At 44.2% G+C, this 18,911-nt stretch overlaps 1 protein-coding gene across 9 annotated transcripts in view; it reads left to right on the plus strand.

Moving 5' to 3' along the window:
• The window catches only part of KIAA0232 (uncharacterized protein KIAA0232 homolog), a 99,402-nt gene that overhangs the window by 3,080 nt on the left and 77,411 nt on the right, over positions 1 to 18,911 (plus strand). Inside the window, exon 1 of one of the 9 annotated variants that reach the window (XM_038533077.1) lies at positions 9,515 to 9,641. The exons of the other annotated variants lie outside the window; for them this stretch is intronic. The gene's annotated coding sequence lies outside the window, so the exon portion shown is untranslated. Of the gene's footprint in view, positions 1 to 9,514; positions 9,642 to 18,911 lie in introns of those variants that run through there. 9 annotated transcript variants of the gene reach the window in all.

Here is an 18,911-nt window from a genome sequence, read left to right on the forward strand (position 1 = left end):
GCTAAATAAAGTCGAAGTCTGTCATCTGCATTATGTAGTATGTTTTCATAAAGTATTTTAATAGTACCAACCACAATGGTCGATGTGCAGTCTTACTACCTTGAGGATAGTTAGTACTTAGAATATTTCTTTTCGATTATGTTTGATCTCTTGCATAATACTAGGTGGTATTTTTATACAAAGTAGAAACAGCCACCTCTGTCGTCTGTGTCTAAACTTCTAGGATCCTTGAGCCTGCACTGCAAACTGAGAAGTCTGTACACCCCTCTTTTGGGTAGAGTGATGCAGAGCCCAAGTTTTAAAATATTTCCTACCTTTCAAATAAAATTGCCCTCCCAGCAGATTAAAGTTTGTTTTTTCCTGAGCGATTTTTTTGTTCAAAGCTTTTTTTTTTTTTTTAAGATTTGTTATACATGTAAAAAGTAACTTGCTTTTGGGGAGGCTTATTTAAAGAACATTAGGCCTGGATTTGCACGATTTGGGTTGGTGTTTTGGCTCATCTCTCACCCCCTGTCACTGGGGGCAAGTTGGTTAGATCTTTCTTGGACTCCGTGTCTTTATTCTGTGAAATGAGAACAGTCTTGTCTGTGCTATTTTTGCTTTGCAGCGTCACTTAAAGTGGCTATACTTTGTGTGTGGCCTGTCCTCGTTCAGGTATAAGCTGACATGATGGCTTCACCGCACATTTGTCCTCCTCATAACTGAGGCTGGAAACTTTTTGAGTCTTCCTTTTACCAGGTCTGCCTCCACATCTCTTTTCCATCACCTTTCTCTTAGCACATCCCCTAGCCTGTCCTTCCCGTCCTCCCATAGATTATTACTGTAGGCCTGCCAATGGCCTTCCTTTTTCTAGTTTCTCTGGTCCTCCTGTGGTCTGTTACCAGAATTGCTCAGGGGGTAGGTCAGAGCCCATCCCCCCTAGGATGCACTGTCCCATCCCCCTCCCTGCCCCCAACCAGGCTGTTCTACATCCTGTAGGATGCACTGCTCTCCCCAGGATGCACTGTCCCCCCACCCCCACCCCAGGATGTACTGCCTCCCCCCATGCACTGTGTGGAGGTTCTTGACATTCCCTCTCCCCCCCCCAATTCGGCCACACCTGAGAGTTATGGCCTAGTTCTATTGGGAGGCTTACTCCTACAAGGATTTTCACCTTGGAGACACTACCACTAGTTGGGAATTAGTGATAAAGCAATCCCTTTAAGACTGATGCCGCCTGGCCTCGTTCAGCTTTCAGCCTCATTTCTCCTGCACCTCTCTTGTCACCTCGTATTTCAACACCAGACCTCTGGCGGCTATCATGCTTGTTTGTCCAGTTCCTTTACTTTGGAATGTCCTCTGAGTCTTGCTCTTCCTAGCAAAGTTCTTAATTCTGGAGGCTTGGCTTCAAGGCTTCTGCTTCTATGAGAGAAGCTTCTCCTGATTTTCAGAATTAACTCTTCCATCATTCTTCTCCCACACAGTGCTTGACTGATGCTTCCACTCAGTTATTTCTCCTTGTGACATTTTATTTAGTTCAGTCTTTACGTGATGGTCTTTCCTGGATTTTAAACTCCTTGAGGGAAGAGAGAGAAACCTTATCCATTGCTGCTTCCTTCTAGTGTGCAGTGTGATTTCATACAGCACTTACTCATTAAATGCTTGACTGAATTCAGTCACTCTGCAGCCTCTGATTTCAGTGGAGGGGGAGCAGGGTTGGAATGGCTCTCTGTGAGAGCTTTGTGCTCCCCCAGGATACAGAACAGGGCCCAGCACATAGCAAGTGCTCAGTAAGTAGCAGCTGTTAACCATTATTTTGAGCAGGTGTAGAGAATACTAGTGGTTGTATAAGATGATAGATTGTATATGTTGGTTTACTGTAACAGTGTTCACAAATTGTGTCTGGGGCACCCATATAAGTGTGTATAAGTGGGGATCCCTGGGTGGCTCAATGGTTTAGCGCCACTTTCGGCCCAGGGCGTGATCCTGGAGTCCCGGGATTGAGTCCCACGTCAGGCTCCCTGCATGGGGCCTGCTTCTCCTTCTGCCTGTGTCTCTGCCTCTCTCTCTCTCTCTCTGTGTGACTATCATAAATAAATAAAAATTAAAAAAAGAAAAAGTCCTCTGGGTTTTCCACCTGCAGCCCTGTTCTTTCATTGATTTACTAACAAGTGGAAAAGTGAGTATTTGGTTGGAGAGGGCTCTTGCACTGCACGAAGCAGATTCGCGACAGTGGTCCTAAAGTATTCTGAAGACAGGTAGACCTATCTGTAGGTGAACCAGGTTCGAACCAGGTTTTTTGCACATGGCTTAAGAAAGTCAGGGGAAAATGGGAATTGTTCTTTTCACCGTATGTTATTTTTCAGTAAAGCAAATGTTTTCATTTTAATCTTTTGTAATTATTAAATGATAGAATTTCTATTTAGAATATTTGGAGTGACTGTTGAAAAAAATTTATTTTAATAAAGATTTATTCATTTGAGAGAGAGCATGGGGTGGGGAGAGAAGCAGACTCCCCACTGAGCAGAGAGCAGGACTCCTCTAGATCTCAGAACCAGAGATGAAGGCAGACAGTTAACCGACTGAGCCCTGTGACTGTTGAAATTCTAATTTTGGTATTTTCTCTAAACCATTTCTAAAATCTTTTTTTTTTTTAAGTTTTATTTATTTATGATAGTCACAGAGAGAGAAAGAGAGGCAGAGACATAGGCAGAGGGAGAAGCAGGCTCCATGCACCAGGAGCCCGACGTGGGATTCGATCCCGGGTCTCCAGGATCGTGCCCTGGGCCAAAGGCAGGCGCCAAACCGCCGCACCACCCAGGGATCCCCTCTAAACCATTTCTGATCACTAGGCTTTCTCATAGCTTTGTGTCTCTTCCTTTGTCTGGTCATCATTCTTATTACCGCCCTGGCTGGCGAAGGGGAAACTAGGTGAGGAAAACCAGCTATAATTTTGAAACATTTAATCGTTTAGTTACTATTTTTAAGTTTATATGTATTACTGATTGAAAGATGTATCCAGAAACTTTAAAAAGTGGAATCTGTTGGTTCTAACATAATATGGAATTCCCTATTTTCAGCAACATAGGTGAATGTATTGATTGCTATTTAATTTACATTGACTGTACTTAGGATTATGAGCTTTTTTGAAAGACATCATTGAAAATCTATATATTTTTAATCTTTCTTAAAACGTGCCTCACAGAATTGGGGATGATAGGGCTATCCCAGCAGATGAACTAGTATCTACATTCAAAATAAACGCAGTGAGATGGTTAGTTTAATAATTGCAATGTGCTTGAGAATGTGCTGCTTTGTGTTTCTAGCTAGAGTTCTAAAGAAATGGTAGTTCTGTGAATACGGGCACTGTGTGTGTGCGTGTGCGTGTGTGTTTGCGTGTTTGCGTTTGCTTCTCTGGTGATGGGAAGCGAGCTGGGCACTGTCAGCGGTCCTCAGGGTACCTGGCACAGGGCAGTGTTGCTCAGTACATATTGAAATAAGTCCGTCACCTATGGAGGAGAAAAATCATGGAGATAAATAAATGTAAGGAAAATGTGCCTTAGTACATTTTCAGATTTATTTTTTGGTGATGCAGTTGTTACTTCAGTAGGGCAGGGGGTAGAAAATGAGGAGGGACTTATTTCCCTTTTCAGCCAGGAGTTTCTAGCTCAATTACATTTTCCAGAGTACCTTTGGAATCTTAATAGCCAGTACATAACTATTTCAAAATTGTTTGCCCAGTTTGAGGATTTATCCAAGCCCTTAATTTAATTTATTTATTCAGTTACTAGCTTTTCCTTAGGTGTCTGAATAACATTTTGCTTCTTAGCATTTTCTGTGAAGATTTTAATGGAGAGAAAGGTGAAATGGAATAGACACTTTTTAAATTCTTTTTTTGGTGGTGGTTATGTACCACTGCTTTCTTTCGTAACCACCATAGATAATTGAATACTGATTGCATTTTTATTTTGTTTTGTTTTTGCTAGTACCAGCAAAGGAGTTTCTTGTTTTTATGAATTTAAAAAGTTTATTTAAAACTGTTAGGGGCGCCTGCGTGGCTCAGTCAGTGAAGCGTCTGCCTTCAGTTGAGTTCATGATCCTGGGGTCCTGGGATCGAGCCCCCATGTCAGGCTCCCTGCTCAGTGGGGAGTCTGCTTCTCCCTCTCCCTCTGAGCCCCCCGGCCCCCATGATTTCTCTCCCTCTGTCAAATAAAATAAAATATTAAAAAATATTTTGGGGGGACGCCTGGGTGGCTCAATGGTTGAGCGTCTGCCTTTGGCCCAGGGTGTGATCCTGGAGTCCCGGGATCGAGTCCCACATTGGGCTCCCTGCTTCTCCTCTCTCTGCCTGTGTCTCTGCCTTTCTCTCTGTGTGTCTCATGAATAAATAAAATCTTTAAAAAAAAATTTTTTTTTTTAAATTAAAGTAGAGGTGCCTGGCTGGCTTAGTTGGAAGAGCATGTGACTCTTGATCATGCAGTCATGAGTTCGAGCCCCACATTAGGTGTAGAGATTACTTAAGTAAATAAATATTTTTTAAAAATTAAAAAAAACTGGGACGCCTGGGTGGCTCAGCAGTTGAGCATCTGTCTTCTGCTCAGGGCGTGATCCCAGGGTACTGGGATCGAGTCCCACATTGGGCTCCCTGCATGGAGCCTGCTTCTCCCCCCACCTGTGTCTGTGTTTCTCTTTCCATGTCTCATGAATAAATAAATAAAATCTTTAAAAAATTTTTTAAAAAAACTATTAAAATATATTTCGTATGATTCATCAAAACCTTGTTCCAAATAACAGTAACTATTATAAAATCTGTTTTATTTGTTTATTTTTCAAAGATTTGTTTATTCATTCAGAGAGAGCGGGAGAGAGAGGCAGAGACTCAGGCAGAGGGAGAAGCAGGCTCCATGCAGGAAGCCTGATGTGGGACTCGATCCTGGGTCTCCAGGATCACTCCCCAGGCTGCAGGCGGTGCTAAACCGCTGCGCCACCGGGGCTGCCCAAAATCTGTTTAATTTTTTAAAGTACATGTTAAGAAATCTAAAAAAGATTAAAAGATGAAAAGTAAAGGGACTCCTGTTTGGCTCAGCTGTTGGGCATCTGCCTTCGGGTCAGGGTGTGATCCCAGGGTCCTGGGATCAAGTCCCACATTGGGCTCCCCGCAGGGAGCCTGCTTCTCCCTCTGCCTAGGTCTCTGACTCTCTGTGTCTCTCATGAATAAATAAATAAAATCTTAAAAGAGAAAAGTCTTCTTTTGCATTCTCCTTCCCCTCCCGTACTCATCCTGTACTGGGGAAAAAAAAAAAAAACACTGATTAAGTTTCTCGGATGTCTTAGGAAAAAAATATACCAATGCTTCTAAAAAATGGAGTCATTGTAGAGAGTGTTCTATGTTTAAGCAAATCCTGAACTTTGTATCTTGGAATGCTTTCCATATCAGCACAGACAGATCTTCTTTATGTACAGATCTACCTCCCTGTGGGTTTTTTTTTATGTGCCTCCTATTCCACTGTATGAATGTGCCAGAATTTACTGAACTAGTTGATGGGACAGACTTCCGTGTTTTATTCTAACACAGTGTTGCTGTGAACATTCTTAACACGTGTCTTGGTGAACTTCCATGAATAACCTCCTTACTCTGAGCAGCCTAAAAATGATCAAGTTTCTAACTTCTCTAAATCGTCATTGATCATGTTAAAATTCTTCTTGGTGGGTATGTTTTAACAGTTCCAGACATTAGGCTGGATATTTTCTTCTTTCAGGTAGTCCTGTGATATAATTTTGTGCTACTGAGGAAGAAGTTTTTGTATTGCACGTTCAGTGTTAGGGTAACAGAAATTACAAAGCGTCAGGGTCGGCTTCATGAGCCAGCCACCTGTGCAGTCACACAGGGTCCTCATTTGGTTTAATGCTTTTTTCTTTTTTCTTTTTTTTTTAAGCAAGGAGCCCGATATGGGGCTCCATCCCAGGACCCTGGGATTATGACCTGAGCTGAAGGCAGATGATTCATTGACTGAGCCACCCATGTATCATAGCCTTGATACTGTTAAGAATTTTGATCGAGGCCTACATTTTCACTTTGCATTGGACCCTACCAATTATGTCAGTCCTATAAAGACTTCAAAAGAATTTTTTTGATAGGGGGAGCAGAGGGAGAGAGAGGAAAAATCTTAAGCAGGCCCTACACCCAATGTGGAGCCCAATGTGGGGCTTGATCTCACTACCCTGAGATCATGACCTGAGTGGAAATTAAGAATCAGATGCTTAACTGACTGAGTCAACAAGGCACCCCAGTCCTGTAAACACTTTTTAAAGAAGTACCCCTCATTTTCATGCCTCCTAATTCTCCCTGTGAATGACCACCACTAACAATTTAATTATACACTTGGAGACTTTCTAATGCATATACAAGTCCACATAGGTCATTCTTGAGTCTTTTTAAGTCTACTAATTAAGTCTATGCAAACTCCGTGTGTATTTTCTTGAGAAACCTCTAATGATCTAGAATGCTGCAAACTTAAAAAAATTTTTTTTGGGCAGCCCGGGTGGCTCAGCGGTTTAGCTGCGGCCCAGGGCCTGATCCTGGAGACTCGGGATCGAGTCCCACATCGGGCTCCCTGCATGGGAGAGAGAACCAGGGAGCCTGGTTCTCCCTCTGCCTGGGTCTCTGTGCCTCTCTCTCTCTCCCTCTGTGTGTGTGTGTGTGTGTGTGTGTGTGTCTCATTAATAAAATAAATAAAATCTTTTAAAAAAACTTTATATATATTTTTTTTTTATTGGAGTTCAATTTGCCAACATACAGTATAACACCCAGTGCTCATCCTGTCAAGTGCCCCCTCCTCAGTGCCCGTCACCCAGTCACCCCATCCCCCCACCCACCTCCCCTTCCATTACTCCTTGTTCCTTTCCCAGAGTTAGGAGTCTCTCATGTTTTGTCACCCTCTCTATTTTAAAGGAGCTTTATTATTTTTTTATTTTATTTTATTTTTTTTAAATTTATTTATGATAGTCACAGAGAGAGAGAGAGAGGCAGAGACACAGGCAGAGGGAGAAGCAGGCTCCATGCACCAGGAGCCCGATGTGGGATTCGATCCCGGGTCTCCAGGATCGCGCCCTGGGCCAAAGGCAGGCGCCAAACCGCTGCGCCACCCAGGGATCCCTAAAGGAGCTTTAAAGGGCTCCTGGTTAAGCGTCTGCCTTTGGCTTAGTTTATGATCTCTGAGTCCTGGGATCTAGCCCTGCATTGGGCTCCCTGCTCAGCGGGGAGCCTGCTTCTCCCTTTCCCTCTACTGTTTCCTCTGCTTGTGTGCCCTCGAGGTGCTGTCTCTCGCTCTCTTTCGCTCTCTCTCAAATAAAATCTTTAAAGGAGCTGTAAAAACAGCGGTAGAAAGTTGGTACTGAACTGCAGTTTTAGATTTCGTATTGGTTGGTTTGTGTTTTTAAAGCATGCTTTACTTCAAGCTTTAGGGAAACAGTTTAAGTTTCAGGCTGTTAAGATACCTATCTTTGGGATTTCATTTGCTAAAATCTAGTCAAATGAATCCTAACCCATCACAGGCAAGTCAGGAATGAAAATAAGGTTTAACCATCAGTTGGGGTCAATTGAACAAGGGATCACTAGTGGGTATACAGGATTATTTGGGGCTTTATTTAGTTAAAAAGTGATCAGAATGCTTAGAAAGAGCTACAGAGAGTGGGTAAGGAGGGGAGTGAGTCCACACTTGTTCAGCAGCTCCTTCACAGCAAGCCTGGTGTGAGGGACCTCAGGAGACTCCTGTATCTTCTTGATAACCTTGAGAGGTGGTGTCCTTTCCATTTTATAAAGGGTGCAGCTGTGGCTCAGAGGCCTCAAGAAGTTTCCCTAAGGTTACAAATAACATGTGACAAAGCTGGAGCCCAAACTTCTAAACTTGGAACTTAGTCCATTTTCTTTCCTCTGCCCTACTCTTCCTAGAGGTTTATTCCTTCCCACAATACTGTTTACTGCCTGCAGTGTCCTAGGCACAGATGCCATGATGCTCAGACATGCAGGAGGCTTACAGGGATTTGCCTTGAGAGGGAAAACGAGGGAGCAGGAGTGTGGAATTGCAGACTGCTGACCTCTGTGCAGGTGAGACCTTGCACAGGGGAGCGAGGGGAGGAGGAACCCGATGGGAGGAGCTACTAGGGGGTCTGTGACAGCCTGGGTGGCCTGGGTCTAGTACTTCCTGCTGCTCAGCATTGCTGAGGGTGGCCTGATATCCTTGCTTTGGTGACTCTGAATGTGCCACAGCGAGAGGCTGTGGGTCAGCTTGGCTCCCCACAGCAGGTTCTTGTGAAGGGTCAGAGCAGGGCACCCCCTGGTCTCCACTCACATGCAGCACTGTTCGGTCCTGATGAGATGAGTAAGCACATGGCTACATATGTCAAGTGAAAATTCCTGCTAAGAGAAAAAATAAAGCAGGAGATGAGGGTCATGTGGGATATGTGGACAGGAAAGGGCTCTCTGATAGGATGCCACTTGAGCTGAGACCCGAAGGAAATAGGGGAAAGAGCTAGGATGCTATCTGGGGAGCAGAGTATCATCCAGAGGGAGAGCGGAACAGGTGAAAGACCCTGATTCTGGGTGTGTTATGAAGGTGGACTGTGTATTTGCTGGTGGGTTAGTTATGAGATGTGAGAAGAGGATGAAGGATCTAGATGATGCCAAACCTTTTGGCTTGAGCAGTGGAGGCATGAAGTTGCCTTGGCTGATATTGGGAAGGTCTCAGCAAGGATGGTGGTTGTGAGAATGCAGTTTTTGTATTTTTTTTGAAGACCTGTTACAAGTTGAGATGCTAGTCAGACCCCTAACTGTCTAGTAGCCTCATGACTCTAGAATTCTGGCATTCATGAGAGAAGCAGAGTATAGTTTGGAGGAATTGCTACCTAGATGGTATTTAAAATCATGGGACTGGAGATCATGTAGGATGGTGCTGTTCAGTAAGCTAGCCTCGAGCCACATGTGGTTTTTGAGCACTTAAATTGTGGCTAGTTTGACTTGAGAAATGCTGTGTCATACATACACCAGATTTCCAAGACTCAGTATGGGGAGAAAAGAATGTAAAATATCAATGATTTTTTACCTCGATTATGTTTGGGGTGATTATATTTTGAATCTATAGAGTTAAATAAAATATATTGCTAAAATTAATTTTACCCATTTCCTTTTTAATGTGGCTACTGGAAAATTTGACATTGAATACTGGTAACTTATATCTTGCTGTTGGGTGGTACTAATGGAGGAAGCACATGTAGGTAGAGAAGTCCAAGGACAGCCTGGAGAGCCAGCGGAGGGGAGTTGGAGGAGGGTGGTGGTGATATTAGTTGTAGTCTATGGGCAAGTGAGCTTCTCTAAAGTTTCTCTAGAACTTGTGGGAAAGAATCAGAGAGCAACTGGGCCTGGCCACTGTACAGTAGATGGGCTTAACTCTTTAGACAGGAACAGATTTCAGACATGGTCTGGAGGATCAGGATCTTTCCCTATGACTCTTTTTGTTTTTGGTTTTGTTTTAAAGTGAGTTTCATCAGGACGAGGATGCAGCCTGTACAGTGAGAGCTTTGCTGTAATGTGGCCTTTGCAGAAGAACCACACAGTTGAAGAAAGCACACACACGTAGGAGCTTTGATGCAGTTAATGCAGCCAGGTGACTCTAATGACCCTCAAAACCTTGGTCTCAGGCTCTCTCCCACCTTGTACCTTTGCTTGATGCAATTCCTGTAAGAATATCTTACCTCCCTTCTCATTCTGTGTTCAGTAGAGTACCTTTTAATGTTCACTTAGGCCCTGGAAGTGGACTCAGCCACCCTGAGGGAGGGCTTTGTTACCATCTCTCTTGTCATTCGGTTCCGGTGCATGATCTCATGTCCAGGGCACTCCCGCCCTAAGCGTCTTCCAGAGACCTGGAGCTGGGACCAGGCTTTGACCCCAGTTGGTCTCAGGACCTTGCAGGTGCTGCTGCTCACGGGCTGCTGCTTATTACTGCACCGGTGAGGACTGGTGGGCACCAGTGGCTGTATTGTTACAGTATCAGGCGAAGGTTTCTTCCTTTACATCTTACTCTTTTTCCCCCTGCATTTCTCCCATTTCTAAACGTACACATGCACATTTAGGAACAGTGTTCATGACAGTTTTTTCCCCTAGCTATGTGGTAGAAACTGTCATGGAAATGGAAACTCCTCTGAGTGGACTTACCCAGGCCTTGCCAAGGCAGGCAAAGGAGTACCTTGAAAAGGACCTGGTAGCATCTTGCAGTCTGCTGTTGGCTAAAGTGGGGCCAAAGCTGGTCTCACTTTCCCTCTGGCGCAGGGTTCAGGTCTGTCAGCTTCTCAACGTGTCTCTAGGTCTGTGGGGATGGTGAACAGTAGTGGCCAAGCCAAAAACTTTGATTAGGAAGGATATGCTAAATGCAACGTAAAAAGGCTTTGCTTTGATCTTTCAAAATTGTGAGACAGCGAGGCTGCAAGTTGGATGAGGGGCCAATGGTGGACTGCACCTGGACTGCAATGGCCCTGGTCTGCACCTGCCTCTGGATCCTGACTACAGTTTAGTGTCTTAATCCATAAATGCAGAGGTTTGGTTTAGCTCCCTGTTTTTTTCATGCTGTAAAAGTGGTATCTGGCACACAGCAGGTGCTCAAATGTTTGTTGAATGAATGGATGGATGGGAGGGAGGGAGCCTAGACACTTAGGGCCTAAGGTGGTGGGGGGAGGCCAGGAGTTTGGGTAATCCCTGTGCTCCTCACCTGTGCCACTATAACCTGTTTCAGGCATAGTATTAGGTTTTGCCTCTTTGAGAAATGTCTGAACAGCACTAGATGAGACGGTGTCTCAGAGTGTTACGTCATCATGCTCCTGGCACCGATGCCTGTGCATTCCTTCCTCCTCACCATCATATTGCATGTTCTTTTCATGAACTGGAAGCTGCAGGAGCTTCCCAGGGCTGCCATGAGGCAGTGCCACAGCCTGGGTAGCTGACAGCGACACAGATTTATCATTCCTGGTCTGAAATGCAGGTGTCAGGAGGCTGGGTTCCTTCTGATGGTTCTGAGGAAGGACCTATTCTGTGCCTCTCTCTTGGCTTCTGGTGTCCTTAGCTTGTATGCATCTCTGTCGGCACGTGGCCTCCTCTCTGGGTCCCTGTCCCCGTTTCCCTTATCTCATAAGGACATTGGGTTAGGGTCTGAACCGAGGTAGATTGACTAGTGGTTGTAAGAGAATGGAAAGGAGAGACTTGCTGAAAGTGACTGTGGTTCCTAGGACTTTGATTAGCATATCCATGTTCCTAAACATGGAACGGAGAGTTTCCATGGAGTGGAAATGTGGATTCTGGTTTATCTACAGAGCAAATGATGACATGGGCCATTGAAGATGCTTATTTCATTTCATGCGCTGAAATCACATTCTTCTAGCTTTAAAATTACCAGAGAACATTCCACCATTGCCCCTCATGTTAAGCTGCTTTGTCACCCTCACTGTGTCCTGCATATTCACCAAATGGTAGTGGTTTCTGATTAAAAAAAAAAAAAATATATATATATATATATTATTTATTTATTTATTTATATTTTTGGTTTCTGATATTTAAATACAGTTAAGGGTCACTTGACTCTGATGGGGCGGTCAGTTCCTATCTGAGTGTCACAAGTTGGGGTCTTTGGGAAGCAGATTCTCTGGAGAGTACCCGTAGACAGTTCAGCTGATGTTGATTAAGAGGTACCTGTGGGGGTGGTGCAGTCAGTTAAGTGTCTGACTCTTGGTTTTGGCTCAGATTGTGAAATTGAGCCCCACATCAGGCTCCGTACTTAAGATTCTTTCTTCTCTCTTCCTCTGTGCCCCACCCCCTCAGTTCTCTCTTTCTCTTAAAAAACAAAAAGAAAAGGCACCCATGGGGTCCGCTCCTGTAGAAAGGAGGAAGACATTGGGCTGCCTTTGTAGGCCCAGCCCAGCCTTGGCTAACCCCATGGGGAGGTGTAAGCTAGAATAGCTCTTTGGAGTCACCCCCAAGATGCACCAAATGACCAGACCTGCACGCTCACATCACTTGTTGGAGGTGGAGATCTCTTGGGAAGGATGTTAGATGGGGCTGCTTTTTGTCTCTGGGGCAGTCCCTGAAGAGACTGACAGTCCCTGAAGAGGCTGACATGGCACTCCTGGTGGCCCACAGCACTTCCTTCATGGGGGTCTGGGTGGTACAGCAGTGTCAGCCACAGTTAGATGGTAGCTTTCCTAGAAAAAGTTTTTATTGATTTGATTTAACGTATTCATTGGCCTTCTGAAGAAATATAGGGTAACTGGGCTCCCCTTTCTCTGAGTCCTGTTAGCTGTCCTCCCCATCTCCTCCCACTACATGTGAAATGGGGGGGCATAAATAGTTAAAGTGCACATTATGCTTTTCTTTTCCTCATTAAACATACTGGTTGTGGGCGCCAAGGGGGCTCAGCCAGTTGAGCATCTGCTTTTGGATCAGGTCATGATCTTGGCGTCCTGGGATTGAGCCCCATGTCAGGCTCCCTGCTCCTCCCCCTGCTCATGCTCTGTCAAATAAATAAAATCTTAACAGCAACATACTGGTTTCCTTAAACTTAAATAATTTCACATGGTGGGATCCCTGGGTGGCGCAGTGGTTTGGCGCCTGCCTTTGGCCCAGGGCGCGATCCTGGAGACCCGGGATCGAATCCCATGTCAGGCTCCCAGTGCATGGAGCCTGCTTCTCCCTCTGCCTGTGTCTCTGCCCCTCTCTCTCTCTCTCTCTGTGTGACTATCATAAATTAAAAAAAAAAAAAATTCACATGGTACCTATGATAACCTGTGATTTTCTTGGTGTGATTGAGACTTCTTTGATTTTCTTTAACCATCTAGCTGCATATTTTCACAAATTTATCAGTGGCATTAGGATCCCTGGAACAATAGCTCAGTCTCAAAATTTTGGGACCTATTTCATGTGAATATAAAGTTCTTGGTTCATTTAATCCTACCTTCCTTTTCCCTTTGTTTGAATTTGTCCGGCTTTAATGATTTGAAGGACTCCTTATGGGGGATCTGTGGCCAAATGGGACTCCCCAAGATCAGAATTTAACTCTTGGATAGCTGGAGTTAGGTGTGCATCATTGCTGCTAAAGGCCTTCCTTTGGGGCCAGAAGGACCCTTTCAGTGGTTGCAAGTTGTTACCAGATAGTCCATAGTGGAGAGGAGCTTGACTCTGGAGTTAGTCTCGTCTGCTTTCAGATCCCAGCTCTTCCTCTTTCTTGCTGTTTGGAGAAATCAATTTTCTATTCTCAGTTTCTGTATTATCTGTACAAAGGGAATAATAACGGTGTCTACCTCATGGGGTGTTCAAATGAAATGAACATGCATGTAGAACACTTCGATAGTAAATTCCATAAACAGAAGCTGCTTCTGCTGTCACTGGAGGAAAACCACCTTTATGTTATAGGACAGGAAGTACCTTCACTCATCTATTCTAGACATCGAGGACTGAACTATAGCTATGATCTTAGCAAATTGCAAAGAAGGAAATGTCCCTGACCAGTGCAGGATGTCTAGAGAAAACCTACAGAGAACATCAGTTTTAATGAGGAAGTGTGGGGACATTTCCTGTATAGTTGGGTACAGGACAAAGGACACCCTGTGATGCCACTTGTTTTCATTGTGCTGCTGAGGTGAGGGCAGGCCTACATGACCCACCTAAGGATGGCAACTCTAGGAACGCAAAACTGTTGCATTTGCAGATGATGATTCTGTATAAAACCTAGGAGAGTCTGTGACTGAGTATCTGGGAATAAACCTGTGTGTGGAACATGAAAACTTGGAAGGTCTAGGAGGAGACCTAAATAAATGGAGAAATGGTCCTCGTTCATAAGTAGGAAGACTCAGTAGTGGAAAGCCGTCCGTTCTCCCGAAACTGATCTCTGTATTTAATGCATTTCCAATGAAAATCCCAGCAGGGTTTCTCAAGGAATGTGGTGGCTGATCCTAAGATTCTAAGCAAGAACAAAGGGCCAAGGTACTGGGAAGACGTTCCTGAGAACCAATCGATGCCTCACGTAAGAGCATAGTGGCTCAGGCAATGCAGTGTGTTGAGCAGAGGAGAGCCCAGGAGACGTGTGGTTATGGATCTAAAAGAGCTGTGTAGTGACATATGGGGACAGAGGGTAGATCCGTAAGTGACACCAGCACAGTTGGGCTTCCAGATAGAAAGATGTGCAATTAGGTCCTGCTGCATTAATTCTAGCTATAGGTGACTTGTAGACAGATTGAGGACCTGGATATTGTTTTAGATTTGATAAGGTTGTACTGTGGTGACAGGACCCCCAAATGTCAGGGGCCTGAGCACCAAACAGTTCTTCGTGGCCCATGTCATGCATTGGCATCTGCGAGTCAGTTGTGGTGGCTCTCCTCTTGAGACCTAGGCTGAGGAGGTGGCCCTGTTTGGGACACGTTCTTTCTGTGCTAGCACGGGAGGCCAGGCCTAATCACATGATTGCTTTTCAAGCTGCTTGGATATGGCTTAGGTCACGTCTACTATGGTCCATTGGCCACACCAGTTCCTGGGGCTCAGGGCGGGGCCTTTCAGCCTCTGGGAAGGCACCGCCGCCCTGTCCCATGGCCATGACCACAGGGGCCTGCTGTGTGATGGGACATATGAGGGAAACCAGGGGCTGCTTGGGAATAGTAGTTCAGTTTGCCACAATAGGAGAAGGAAACCTTGAATACATTTAAAAGAAAGTATAGACTAGCATCTCACTGATCTTGAGGTGGGGAAAGACGGGGTGCCTGGCTGGCTCGTTCCGTACAGCATGGGACTCTTGTCCTTGGAGTAATGAGGTCAAGCTCCGCATTAGGCCTAGAGCTTCCTTTAAAAAAGAAAAAAAGTACATTTGTCACCTGGGGACCTTGGTAGAAGGGAGTTTGTGATTCAGTGGGTTTGCTAAGTTCTGATGTAACATCTGTCATTGTAGTGACCCTCTCTCCTCTTAAGCCTGGTCCTCAATTGCTCTGGTAGTTAAAGTCACCATTGGTGGGGGTGGAGAATTGGTTTGTAGATAATGCCTTCTGCATAAATTACATAGGTTTTTGACCTTGTCACTGAGGAGCTGAGACGTGAATGTTTAGGGATTTTTTTTTTTTTTTAATTTTAAAGATGTTATTTACTTACTCATGAGACTGAGGCAGAGACACAGGCAGAGGGAGAAGGAGGCTCCTTTTGGGGACCCCAATATGGGACTCGGAATCCCAGGACCCTGGGATCACGACCCGAGCCAAAGACAGTTTTTCAACTCCTGAGCCATCTAGGCACCCCCTGTCCAGGGATCTAGAACACAACTCTAATCCCAGATCACTCCTGTGGTTCTTGTTACAGGTTGTTAGGTGGTAGTACCTGAAAGATGCATCTGGATAAGATTACTCTCGTTTATTAAATATTTCCAAGGATTATTAGATTTTTTTTCCCCCAGAGTTGTCTTAATTTCATATTAACTTGAGTAGAATATTATTAACCCCCAAATTAAGTATTTTATGTGATAGAAAACTTGACCAGAATCTATAAGAAAAGCATAGTCAACTTTATATTTAAGAGGAGTCATTTGAAAGTTGACTTTTATGTTTAGTGTTTGGATACTTAACTGTTTCTGTTTATTTGCTTTTCTTAGTTGTTTGTGTATATTTGTTGTGTATATGAGTGCATATGTCTGCTACTTTTTTCTTTACATTTACCTTTGTAATATTTATGATTTGAACATATCAGTGAGATTATAAAGTTTTGACCTGTATAGACCTCTACAGAACATCATGCCAGTCTATTTTTTGAGAAGGGTTTTTTGGTTTGGTTTTTTAAGTATTTTACTATTTGGGGGTGGGGAGGAGCAAGGGATGGGTGGAGAGAGATAAGCAGACTCTGTGCTGAGCACAGAGCCTGACATGAGGCTTGATCTCATGACCCTGAGATCATGACCTGAGTTGAAACCAAGAGTTGGACATTTAAACTTTTTTTTTTTTTTTTAAGATTTTATTTATTTAGTCATAGACACAGAGAGAGAGAGAGGCAGAGACACAGGCAGAGGGAGAAGCAGGCTCCACACAGGGAGCCCGATGTGGGACTCGATCCCGGGTCTCCAGGATCACACCCCAGGCTGCAGGCGGCGCCAAACCGCTGCGCCACCGGGGCTGCCCAAGAGTTGGACATTTAAATGACTCAACCACCCAGGTGCCCTGAGAAGAGTTTTAATTAGTGTAAAATTCCAATCCAAAATCTGTCACCTTTGTGCCATACTTTGCTAGATATTTTATTTTTTGAAACTATTATGGGTACCTGAGTGGCTCAGTCAGTTAAGCATCTGCCTTCAGCAAAATCATGGTCCTGAGGTCCTGGGATCAAGTCCCTCATCGGGCTCCCTGCTCAGTGGAGAGTCTGCTTCTCCCTCTCCCACTGCTCCCCCTGCTTTGTGTTCTTTCCTCCTATCAAATAAATAAAAAATAAAATCTTCCAAAAAAAAACCCCCTATTATTTTATTGTTAAGGAATTCACTTCTATGACTGTCATGAAGCCCAGGCTGGGTTACCTGGAGGTAACTATACGACTCTGGAGTTTCTGGTTATAGGCATTGTCTTCTCTAACTCAGCTGAAACCCTGACTCATGAGGCCTCAATCCCTGCCTCCCTATTCCTGGAAGATGCTAAAGCCAACTGTGTAGGAGGCTTTTTTTTTTTTTTTAAGATTTTATTATTCATAGAGACAGAGGGGCAGAAACAGGCAGAGGGAGAAGCAGGCTCCATACAGGAAGCCCGACGTGGGACTCGATCCTAGGTCTCCAGGATCATACCCCAGGCTGCAGGCAGCACTAAACCGCTGCGCCACCGGGGCTGCCCTGTAGGAGGCTTTTTCAGAGGAGAAGACCATTGTGTCTTCCCAGAAGATGAACACTTCCTTTTGTTTTATGAGGCAGGTAGCAGCCCTAAACCACAGGCAGGCTGGGACCTGTGCAGGCCACTGAATATATTAAAGATTTTATTTATTTATTTTTAGGGAGAGTATAAGAGAGTGGGCATAGGGGGGAAGGGGCAGAGGGAGAGGGAGAGAGAGTCCCAAGAAGAGTCTGCTGAGCGCAGAGCCCAGTGTGAGGCTCAGTCCCATGACCCCAAGATCATGACCTGAGCAGAAATCAAGAGGTGGATAGTTCACTGGCTGTGCCACCCAGGTATCCCGACCACTGACTATTTTAAATAGATTTTCAAGAATAGGGACACCTGGATGGCTCCGTGGTTGAGCATCTGCCTTTGGCTTGGGTCATGATCCTGGGGTCCTCAGATCAAGTCTCCTATCAGGCTCCCCGTGGGGAGCCTGGTTCTCCCTCTGCCTATGTCTCTGTCTCTCTCATGAATAAGTAAATAAAATCTTAAAAAAATATTTTCGGGATCCCTGGGTGGCTCAGCGGTTTAGCCCCTGCCTTCGGCCCGGGGCGTGATCCTGGAGTCCTGGGATCGAGTCCCACATCGGGCTTCCTGCATGGAGCCTGCTTCTCCCTCTGTCAGTGTCTCTGCCTCTCTCTCACACATCTCTGTGTTTCTCATGAATAAATAAAATATTAAAAAAAAAAAAGTGGAAGTCAAAACAAGGCCTAATACAGACTTCCTTTAAAAAAATTTTTTCAAGAATATTGCATTGTTAATATTGCATTATCTTTAAAGTATTTATATTTTGGGTCTTGAGTATCATTGATGTATGGAGAATTCCATAGGTATACAATCCTATTAATGCCACTCTACTTGGTCTCTAAGAGTAGTGGGGCTTCTCAGCGTGTTTCTCAGATTCTGGGGTGCCTCAGAGTACACTGAAAATCAGTAGCCTTTCTAAATTTTTTAGCCAGCTGTGCTTGACCCCAGCAAATGTTTATGGACTACAAGCACTTCTCAATTAGCTTGCCCTCCACCACCCCTGGAGCATGCGCCCTCTGAGCACCCAAGCTTGGCCATCTTGAGTTCAGACACACTGGTCAGGTGAATTGACTCTTAGTGCTGGCTTCGCCATTAGCATCCTATTAGATCTCCGTCTTTTGAGCTGCTAAAAACACTTGGTGGTTTTGTGCAGTGGAAGGAAATAAACCCAGGATCATTTCAATGGCTGTAAGCAACTCCTTGATCCCTCAGGTGCGTGCTTGCTGCTGTGCCTATAATATACGCTGGCAACTAAGTGGTGTGCATTGAGTGCATTGAATGCAGGCATAGCACCTTATATGTCTATTCCAAGGTTATAGATAAGGACTAGGTGTGTCTAGGGGAAAGGGGGAAATCTGGAAGGTTCTGATCCCATATAAAAAGGAGTCTGGATTGATGTGCAGCACAATAGAATTTATGCAGATTTTTTAAAGGGAAATAAAGGAGAAGGGTGTACTTAATGATCTTATTCTTAAATGGTATCTTTAGTTTAACTTTTCAACCTTAGGAAATTGAGGATGTAAGGACCCTAAAAGATCTAGGTCTTTCTTATGACTTGGCCCTTAGGAAAATGTTAAGTGTTTCTGGTTAAAAGGTCATATTTCCCAAAGTGTTCTCAGGAACATAGAAGAGGTCTGTAATTAAATAAGTATGGAAAATGCTATCTACTTTGTTTCCTCCCTAGAGGTTCCAGATGCACATTATCATATTAAAAGTTTTAAGACCTCCTAAAATAAATAAACCTACTTTTGTTTCAGTTCTGGTATTTCCCTAATTTATGCAAAAGGAAGAAATTTCTATGGCAAAAATAATAAATTTTTTTATCACCTAGAATAATGAATACACTTTGGGGAAACTGTAGCAGGTTACATTTTAAATGATGACAATGTTCATTTAAATAGCTTTCTAGGAACTCTAACTACATAGTTAATCTAAGAGTCACAGCTAAAGATGATTTAATCTTTGAAACCTATAATTAATGGATG

This window comes from Canis lupus, chromosome 3, assembly GCF_011100685.1.
Source record: "Canis lupus familiaris isolate Mischka breed German Shepherd chromosome 3, alternate assembly UU_Cfam_GSD_1.0, whole genome shotgun sequence".
Classification (NCBI taxonomy): Eukaryota; Metazoa; Chordata; class Mammalia; order Carnivora; family Canidae; genus Canis; species Canis lupus.